Source organism: Procambarus clarkii, chromosome 22, assembly GCF_040958095.1.
Source record: "Procambarus clarkii isolate CNS0578487 chromosome 22, FALCON_Pclarkii_2.0, whole genome shotgun sequence".
In the NCBI taxonomy this organism is placed as follows: Eukaryota; Metazoa; Arthropoda; class Malacostraca; order Decapoda; family Cambaridae; genus Procambarus; species Procambarus clarkii.
The window spans coordinates 36735462-36744983 of NC_091171.1; positions in this window are offsets into that span (position 1 = coordinate 36735462).

Below are 9522 nucleotides of genomic sequence, written 5' to 3' on the forward strand. Positions count from 1 at the left end.
TACGAGGAGCTGCCTCGTATGGGTCAATAAGTCTTTTGCAGTTACCTTCATTCTTATGTTCTTACTTACATTTACTGAACTTTATCATCATCATCATTTACAGAAAGAAATTAACATAAAAAGTAGTCATTTTAATACACAAAACAGAAGTAGATATTATGTAAATTATGATGCAGGATAGGATCACTATTAAGAACTTAATTATAAACCACAATATGTTTTATATCGTCAGAAATTCTGAAACATACCATATATTTTCAAATATTTACAATTAAAGTATTTATTTAGGAAATAAGTATTTTAGTTACCCTAGTTAGCTCTGAGAACACACATTCTTGCAGCAAGAATTTCTTCCCACTAATCTGAGCGATGCTAATGAGACCAGTCTCGACCCACTGGACAGGTCATGAACAACAATCAACTACAGCACCATCTATGTCAGAAGATATTCAAAATATTCTTGATGTCATTCAAATTGTCAATACGAGAACAGAATACATAAGTTGAGTGATGTCAAAGGAATTATATTGACTGACCGAGCCCCATTGTAAATATCCGTGGCTTCCTGACCATAAAGGTACCGACGCGGTCGAGGGTAAGAGACCGGATGTACCCATATACCTATGAGGCCATCAAAAATAGTGAGTCACGCCAAACAAAAAGAAGTACTGGTAAACAGGTCAGACACAACCAGTACTATGATGATGCTAAACTGAAAGAGCTTAAATCAATTGCTAGACAGACAGGTAAAGCATATAAGAGCCTTAGAACTCCTCAAATGTTAAAACTGTTTCAGGCCGCGCTTGCAGCGGCAAGGGAGAGAATGATTGAACTGAGACAAAATGAATGGGAGGGTTTTGTTAGTGGACTTAACCTGCATACTCCCCTGGGCAAAGCCTGGAAAGGCATAAACAAAATTATTGGTAAAAACAGTAGACAAGTTTCACACTCAAACCCGCTACAGAAAGCCAATCAGTTAATTGCAAAATGGGCTCAGGTTTCCAGCCTTGGAATGCTACCAGCTAGCACTGGGGAGAAATTGCAGGCGAGGTCCACAGACAGAAATTCTCTCATAAATTTCATGTTGAGCAAGCAACATGATGAATGTGATGTTCCATATACAGATTATGAATTGGATGCAGCCCTCTCCAGGGGCAGTAGCACTGCTCCTGGTGAGGACGGTATCACCTATGATATTCTAAGACTCCTACATCGTGTACCCGGTAACCCATTATTAGAATTGTTTAATGCCAGCTATGTCTCTGGGCAGTTGCCTGTATCATGGACCACCAGTCTTACGGTACCTGTACCAAAGCCTGGCCAACCTGATGCTTTCCGTCCCATCTCACTGACCAGTTGCATGTGCAAAACCTTTGAGAGAATGGTGCTTAATAGATTATTGTATAGAGTTAAAGAGCACATGTCACCTGATATCAATGGTTTCACACATGGTAAAAGTGTACACAACTGTATCACAACCTTTCTTACTGTTCATGGAGATAAAAGGCACAAGTACACAACATTTCTTGATTTAAAAAATGCCTTTGATATTGCTAATAGGGAAGTGATTATGTATGAATTAGCGAGAATGGATATAGGGGGACATTTATTACAGTGGATACGAGGCTATCTTACCAACCGGAAGTCCTCTGCGCTGTTCCAAGGCTACAAGAGTGAAACTAAAGTAATGCAACTAGGCACCCCACATGGAAGAGTACTTAGTCCTACCTTGTTTAATGTTCTAATTAATGCTTTACTAAAATCAATCCCAACTAGTCCGGCAAACATCACTATCAGCTATGCAGATGACATCCTTGTGCATACTAAAACCCATCGCAAAATGCAAACAGTCTTAAATTGTATACATACAGCTTGTGAGAGCCTTGGTCTTGTAATCAACGCTGCTAAAACTAAGGTATTTAACAGACAAATTGGCAACCGCAAAAGTGGACCACGAAAACTTAAGATAGACAACATACCAATAGACTATGTCTCTTCTTTCAAATACCTTGGTGTCTCTGTCCCTTGTACCTCAACTGCAGTCAATAAGTTACATCAACAATGTAGAGACAGACTCAAGGCTCTCAGAACTGTAGTGGGGTACAGCCCGAAATATGGTGTTAATATTAGAATAGCAAGAATGATGTATTTAGCGTATATAAGGTCTCTGATAGACTATCATGCACCAGCTTTGGTCCTGCAGAATGGCAAAAGTATTGATAGACTGGAAAAAATGCAAAATGAAGCACTCAGAATTATACTTGGCTGTCCTATAACTACCAAAGTTCTCAACATGCGGAAAGAATTAAATATACTTAGCATTAGAGATAGAATATTTGAAATTAATCTTATGATGGGACTAAAGCTGCTGCGTGATAACAAAAACAACATTGTGTCAGTTGCACTGTTAGAACACATACGAAATGGAACTAGCGAGTCTAAATGGATTCAAAGAACTGCCACTCATATTAAAATGATGGGACTGCACGATGTATATACAGATGAAAGAGTACAGCCCTTCCTTCCACCCTGGCAGATAGTACCTTTTGACATCCTGACCCCTGCATACCCCACCAAGAAACTAATCACAAGCAACCCTCATGCTCAGCTTGCTGCTAAATTAAGCACCATAGAACACATTCACAATATACAAGCTGAAAACAACATTGCACAGACCATACACACTGACGGATCACTCAATACAGCTACAGGGAGGGCAGGAAGTGCTGTTATTGCTCATCAGCCCGATGGCAGCACAATTCAAAGAAATATCCGAATTAGTAACTGGGCGTCCACAATGCAAGCCGAGTTGGTAGCGATACTGGTAGCACTCGAAATTATTGACAACACTGAAGTAGACAGCTTAATTATTTCTGACTCCCTATCCTCACTACGAGCAATAAACAGTTTGCAATCAAGTAATAACGTGCTTGTCTTGGAAGCTAGACGTAGATATATAAGAATACTTAGCAAGAGGGTAAATATAAAAATGTTGTGGATTCCTTCTCACATTGGCATGCAGGAACATGTCAAAGTTGACGCCCTTGCTAAGGCTGCAGTAAATAAAGACAGTATTGAATGGAATCTTGAGTTATCAAATAGGTCCCTTAAAAGTGTCATTAGACGAGAACTGCTAGATGGATTTGAAGAAAGTAGAACAGTGCAAACTGGAACTAGCAGGTCCATCGTTCATCACAATGAAATGTGTGAAATAAAACATGTGTATGGGGCAAGTAACAAAGTCAGTAGACTAACAGATGTTGTCACAGCTCGTATAAGACTTGGCTACAAGTATCTCTGGCAGTTCGGCTTGACATTATATATATATATATATATATATATATATATATATATATATATATATATATATATATATATATATATATATATATATATATATATATATATATATATATATATATATATATGTCGTACCTAGTAGCCAGAACGCACTTCTCAGCCTACTATGCAAGGCCCGATATGCCTAATTAGCCAAGTTTTCATGAATTAATGTTTTTTTCGACTACCTAACCTACCTAACCTAACCTAACCTAACTTTTTCGGCTACCTAACCTAACCTAACGTATAAAGATAGGTTAGGTTAGGTACGGTTGGTTAGGTTCGGTCATATATCTACGTTAATTTTAACTCCAATAAAAAAAAATTGACCTCATACATAATGAAATAGGTAGCTTTATCATTTCATAAGAAAGAAATTAGAGAAAATATATTAATTCGTAAAACTTGGCTTATCAAGCAAATTGGGCCTTGCATAGTTGGCTGAGAAGTACGTTCTGGCTACTAGGTACGACATATATATATATACACACATATATTTATAATATACACACACACACTCATCCTAGCGCAGTAATTTATTGTGCAACCCATACCCATCCTGTTACCAATAGTTTGTGCAACCCATGCTCATCCTGTTACCTTTAGTTTATTGTGAAACCCATAGTTGACAGAACTATTATTATTATTCACTATGATGAAGTTGCACACTTAACGCCTGAATATATATTTTGCTTGTATGTACTCGATATTTTTGTTCACTACCTTTTGTTCAAAATGGACTCGGTAAGAGATGCCGCTGTTTCGCATGATTACTGAATTGTCCTGGTTTCTAGGAACTGTGAGCATGGGTCTGAGGAAAAACTGTCCTTACTCTGAATACCGCAACGTCTGTGCTTATATGAATATATGTCACATACACATATTTTATAGCACACATTTAATTTGTATCTAGTTCTTTATTGTTAACTTACATAATCAAAGAACCTTGCAACATCTACATTCGAGGAAGGATTCCAGAAGCAGTTAACAACTGCCATTTCTTGTTTCTGGAATTCTTCTTTATGCTGTAGGTAAAGTAGTTAATAGAACTACTGTCTCCTGCTCCTGGGGTTAGTGGTTCGAGACTACTTGTGCCCAGGGTGAATGTGGAGGTCAGTAGTTCGACCTTGGAGGTAGACCTCGATATACACCTAACGAATAGACATGCACAAGCTGCCTGTCCTCAGTGTATATTTTACACACACACACACACACACACACACACACACACACACACACACACACACACACACACACACACACACACACACACACACACACACACACACACACACACACACACACACACACACACACACACACACACACACACGTGAGTGTGTGATTATGCGAGACTGGCTAACATCAGAACAGCCTTCAGGAACCTGTGTAAGGAATCATTCAGAACCTTCTATACCACATATGTAAGACCAATCCTGGAGTATGTGGCCCCAGCATGGAGTCCGTACCTAATTGTCAAGCACAAGGCGAAGCTTGAAAAAGTTCAGAGATATGGCACTAGGCTAGTCCCAGAACTAAGAGGCATGAGCTACGGAGAAAGGCTGCGAGAAAAGCACCTCACGACACTAGAAGGCAGAAGAGTATGGGAGACATGATCACTACCTACAAAATTCTCAGAGGAATTGACAAGGTAGATAAAGATAAACTGTTTAACACGGGTGGTACGCAAACAAGGGGACACAGGTGGAAACTGAGTACCCAAATGAGCCAGAGGGACGTTAGAAAGAACTTTTTCAGTGTCAAAATAGTTAACAGATGTAATGCATTAGGCAGTAATGTGGTGGAGGCTGACTCCATACACAGTTTCAAATGTAGATATGATAGAGTCCAGTAGGCTCAGGAATCTGTACATCAGTTGATTGACAGTTGAGAGGCGGGACCAAAGAGCCAGAGCTCAACCCCCCAAGCACAAATTAGGTGAGTACACACAGACACACTCACTCTCTCCCTCTCATAAGGGAGGTGGTGGCCGAGTGGACAGCGCTCTAGACTCGTGGACCTAGGGAGTAAATGTTACTCCTACTGCTATGTAACAAGATTTTGTTGGTACATTTTCATGTAAATTCACAACTCTTCGCGCCGGAAACAAGTCATGAGAGAGCCACACAATAATTTTCGGATCTAACCTTCATTCTTTCTCAATGTGTTGTATACAATGAAATGATTATACATTGCTCTGTTGTGAACATTGTATACAGTACCTCAAGATATACATCCCACAACAGTTAACTAGCTCCCAGATACCTAATTAATTCTCTACTCTCTGTAAATGTTAATGTGATGTCACCGAGCAGTAAATAGGTACCTGGAAATTAGACAGTTGCTACGGGTTGCTTCCTGGTGTGTGTGTACTCACCTATTTGTACTCACCTATTTGTGCTTGCGGGAGTTGAGCTTTGGCTCTTTGGTCCCGCCTCTCAACTGTCAATCAACTGGTGTACAGATTCCTGAGCCTACTGGGCTCTATCACATCTACATTTAAAACTGTGTATGGAGTTAGCCTCCACCACATCACTGCCTAATGCATTCCATCCGTTAACTACTCTGACACTGAAAAAGTTCCTTTTAACGTCTCTGTGGCTCATTTGGGTACTCAGTTTCCACCTGTGTCCCCTTGTTCGCGTCCCACCAGTGTTGAATAGTTTATCCTTGTTTACCCGGTCGATTGTTTGTGTGTGTGTGTGTGTGTGTGTGTGTGTGTGTGTGTGTGTGTGTGTGTGTGTGTGTGTGTGTGTGTGTGTGTGTGTGTGTGTGCGAGAGAAAAAAAATTAGTTAGTCAGTAATAGTTGATTGACAGTTGAGAGGCGGGCCGAATGAGCAGAGCTCAACCCGCGCCTGCACAACTAGGTGAATACTCTCTCTCTCTCTCTGTCTCTCTGTCTGTCTGTCTGTCTGTCTGTCTCTCTCTCTCTCTCTCTCTCTCTCTCTCTCTCTCTCTCTCTCTCTCTCTCTCTCTCTCTCTCTCTCTCTCTCTCTCACACCACTCACATATGTGTTGTATGTGGATGCTGAAGTTCAGTCTCTTGTCTATGTATAGGTCAAGGAACTTTCCATAATCATTATTGCTAATGTTAACATTGTGTATCTGAAGTTGAATTTGGTTTCAGGATTTATTTTCGAACAAAAATAGTAGTCGGTCTTTTTTATGTTTGATGTGAGTTTGTTAGTTTACATCCATGAGTGGACTTTTTAAATCTATTATTTTCATTATTATATAGTGCGTTTGGGTTGGGGTCTGAATAGAGGAAGGTAGCATCGTCAGCACTTATGTTTACACTTATTGGAAGTATCTAAGTATCAACTAAAGTATCTTCACACTTGACTTAAACTTTAGTAGCTATTTTCTGGACCATTCCTCAAGTTTCGGAGGTCAACGAAGATGGAATTCACATGAAATGGCTTATGTTACCATCACTAATAATGTTGTGTTTTCTGTCTAGCTTCAGACACGGTCATGTTACAATTGTGTCTTAGAGAGTTGCGCGCAATTAAGCATGATAGAAATCACTTACAATTAATGCAGGATGGTAGAAAATCACTTACAATTAATGCATCAAGTTTGGAGACTTGAATTGAAATTGAAATTGAAATAAGTTTATTGAGGTAAAATACACACAAATGGATGAGGTAGCTCAAGCTATTCTCACCCCGTTCAGTACATCGTGTTAATACATACATAGACACACACACTTGTACACATTTTAGTGTAACAAGCAAGGCAAATAGTTCTGTCTGATGGGTAGAGGCAACTGCACTTGCAGCTGCACCCGTGTGGCGGTGTAGGAAACCATCAATGTATATGATTTGAGAGAGAGAGAATGATCTGTAGACAGAGCATCAATATGGCGTAAGGTATTGGGCTTTGCCTCAAGATAAAGCATAATAAAGAACCCGAATATCAGGAGAAAAAATTACATTAAAAACTGTCCACATGATACATATATATATAATCACGTTTTAAACATTTTAATTGTATTATTTGCATATATATATATAATTAGGAAGTAATGTTTATCTGGGTAAGTTGTCAGCTTTTATGAACTAATAGCTAGTGCGGCTTGTATATGGGTACATCCGGTCTCTTACCCTCTGCGGCGGTAACTTTATGGTCAGGAAGCCACAAATATTTACAGTTCAAGTTCAAGTATGTTTATTGAGACAAGAAAAAAATACATCTCAAAGGGATAGAGTAACTTAGGCTATTTCTACCCCCTCTACTTCAAGTCCCTCAAGGGGCGCACAAATTCAGTAAGTACAAATAGACAATTAACATTACAAGAATCCCATTTAACATTGCAGGTTAATATAGTAAGTACAGCATACAATTGTTACACTCTTGGGGTAAAATTTTTGTAGCTCCTAAGTATACTGTCTATCATACCATTATCACACATACAAACAATTTGATGTGGTACATTACTTATTTCCTTATTTCTATAGTTATCAATAAGTTGACACTCTAATACATAATGTTCTAAGGTGTGGGCGTGCGGCATACTACATAATTTACACTCCTTATCTTTTTCACTGACATCAACTCCGTATTGCCAGATATATTTGTATCCTAATCTTAATCTCATGTAAATTGAATCCTTCCAAGTTGACTTTCCTTTATCATAGGTGAAGGACGAGTTTGTATTTATTACTGAATAATTCTTAAGTGTGTTACTACTATCCACTATTGCCATTCTTTTTATCATTTCTTCATCTTCATTTCCTCTTATTAATGTTATATATACATGTACACATAATCATACATACATGTACATATATATACATATGCGGTAAATCCAGAGAAATGAAATATGGAATTTTCCGCATACAAATGATTATTGTTTCGTGATCGTCAATTGCATATATACATATACATACATATACATTCACATACATATTCAATCACCCACACAAATACACACATCAATAATCTTTGTATCACAAGTGTTTCAACAAGAGGCTCACAAGTCACTATACTAGGCACTACATCTATGGTGAGTCGTCCAATTACTAGTCTTGCTCTACACCCACCCAACTGGGCGGCAGCTTTACAGTCATGTGCTCCACACCCACCCAACTGGGCGGCAGCTTAACAGTCATGTGCTCCAAACCCACCCAACTGGGCGGCAGCTTAACAGTCATGTGCTCCACACCCACCCAACTGGGCGGCAGCTTAACAGTCATGTGCTCCACACCCACCCAACTGGGCGGCAGCTTAACAGTCATGTGCTCCACACCCACCCAACTGGGCGGCAGCTTTACAGTCATGTGCTCCACACCCAACCAACTGGGCGGCAGCTTAACAGTCATGTGCTCCACACCCACCCAACTGGGCGACGGCTTTACAATCATTTGCAGGAATTACTTACAGTAAACAAATTTTAGATACTTCGCTAAGATTTCGGGCAGCACATCATTATAAATGAAGTACTTACACTTTTCTTGGACACCAATGATGGTGTTATCTCTGAATTCCGCGATTTTATTTAAATTCCAGTACTGTATATAATGACGCAAAGTATGCGAATAGTTCTGCAATAGTGATCCTATCCTGCGTCATAATTTACATACATATCTACTTCTGTTTTGTGTATTAAAATTACTACATTTTTATGTTAATTTATTTCTGTAAATGATGATGATGATAAATTTCAATAAATGTAAGTAAGAACATATGAACGGAAACTGGTCGCGTAAATGGAAATGGTTGGGTACATTTCCTTTCACCTACCTAATGCGAATATTCATGTGTCCGGACACTGGCGATGGTGTGGTATTGCCTATTTATTTGACCATATCTTTGCTTTCATTTAAGATATGTTTTCCTTGAAATGTATTTACATTATCGTCTACATCTGTCTTTATTCTGAAATAAAAACCTTTGACGTTACTTTGCATATATGTACATTAATTATAAAATTGATTGGCTTGTGTGCAGGCCTTCACACTCCCTGAGCGAGCCATCAAGTAACTATAAAAAGGCATATATCTTCACTTTCACTTCAGTTATATTTATACCAAAGTATTAACATGCAGCTTATATGTCTTTCTGATGACATAAAAAACTTCGTTTTTTACAATATATAGATTCAATTAACATTGATTTTCAAAAGGTCATAGTTCCCATCGAAAGGGAGAGCGTCGGCCAAGAAGCCTTGTTTAAAATAT